Source organism: Chrysochloris asiatica, unplaced genomic scaffold, assembly GCF_000296735.1.
Source record: "Chrysochloris asiatica unplaced genomic scaffold, ChrAsi1.0 scaffold00286, whole genome shotgun sequence".
In the NCBI taxonomy this organism is placed as follows: domain Eukaryota; kingdom Metazoa; phylum Chordata; class Mammalia; order Afrosoricida; family Chrysochloridae; genus Chrysochloris; species Chrysochloris asiatica.
Genome location: NW_006408804.1, coordinates 1,223,623 through 1,225,474, shown reverse-complemented (window position 1 = coordinate 1,225,474; position 1,852 = coordinate 1,223,623).

The window sequence follows — 1,852 nt, the reverse complement described above, 5'->3', positions numbered from 1 at the left end:
ATACCATGGCTTGGGTCAGGCGCACCTTAGTCCTCAAGCTGACATCTCTGCTCTTCAACACTTTAAAAAAAGTTCTTGTGCAGCAGATTTGCCCAATGCAATACGTCATCTGATCTCTTGACTGCTGCTTCCACGAGTGTTGATAGTTGATCCAAGAAGAATTTAACTATTATTCTAGATAACTATTTTCCCTTATAATTTGCTCAGCATCTGTCTTGTTGTGCCCTATTAGATATCTAATGATTTATCATTTAGCCAGGAAGCCAGGATTTAATTTCCCTTCTACATGTTTGTTGATGCTGTTAAGTGCCATCTAGTTGGTTCCAACTCATAGCAACCTTGTATAGGGTTTCCAAGGCTATGCGTAAGTCTTTGCAGGAGCAGAAAACTTCATCTTTTTCCCACAGAACATCTGCTGGGCTTGAACTGCTAACCTTGTGGTCCCTAACTGCTTAGAAAATAATAAACAACAACAACAAAAAAAACCCCACCAAGAATCAAACCTGCTGTTCCTGAGTCCATTTCAACTCATAGTATAGGACAGAATAAAACTGCTCCATAGGATCTTCAAAGCTATAATCTTTGGAGAGGACTCCTGGTGTGGCTCTGTAGGATCACGACTGGACTGCGAACCACAACGTTAACAGCTTAAACTCACCAGCTGCTTCTAGGAAACTCTATGCAGGGATACTATGAGTCAGAACCAACTCAACAGCACTTAACAACAGCAATCTTTAGCGAGGCAGACTGTCACATCTGTGTCCCACAGAGGGGCTAGTAGGTTTGAACCACCAACCTTTTGATTAGCAGCCACAGACAGCATCAATGGACTCAAGCGTGGCAACAGTAGTGAGGTTGGCCCAGGATCAGGCAGTGTTTCGTTTTGGTATGCATAAGGTCGTTATGGGTCGTTATGGGTCGTTACCAACTCGATGGCACCTAACAACAACAAGTTTCAATAGTTTTTAAGTATGTAGCATAATATTTGGAGTTCTGGTGTGGCACAGTAGGGATAAGCACTGAACTGCTAACTACAAGGTCATCAGTTCAAACATACAAGCTCCTCCTCAGAAATCCGATAGAGGGTGGCTATAAATCAGAACCATCTCAACAGCACTTAACAACAACAACAGTATAATATTTATGAGCAAAGAATTAATTTATGTAATCAGCTTTTTCTTATTTGTTACAATTTCACCAAGATTCTATAAGTAAACTTGACCATTTTTGTTACACAAGTATAAACTCCTGAAATAAATATGATTGCCTTTCCAAATCATTTATGTATCTTCAATATCTAGGAGTCCTAGTGTGGCACTGCAGGTTAATGCGCTGAACTGCAAAGTTAGTTTGAACCTCAAGGTCGTCAGTTCAAGCTCACCAGCTGCTCCTCAGAAACCCTATACAGGGTCGCTATGAGTCAGAACCGACTCGATGGAACGTAACAGAAACAACAACAATATATCATTATTTTGGGCCTACTGAGATTTGGAATTAGATAATTTGAAGGTCAAAATACCTCTGGGGAAAACTACCTCTAATCCTCTTTTAAACTGAGTTCATATCAAGAGGAAGCCATCTTTACCCAATTGAGAGTGTCCCATTTTAAATTCACAAACAAGCTGTCACACATTTCTTACTCTCTTGGATATAAACTGTATAATCAGTTAAGGCATAATTACAACTAATAGTTGCTACTATTACTATAATACCATCATTTATACAATATTATTTCTCATCTAATTAAATGAGGCATTCAGGGTTTTGCATAAATAATTAAAATGTTAAGTAGTTTCATTATGCAACTAAACACTTGAAAATCAAGAATAATGAGCCAGATACCACAGAAGAA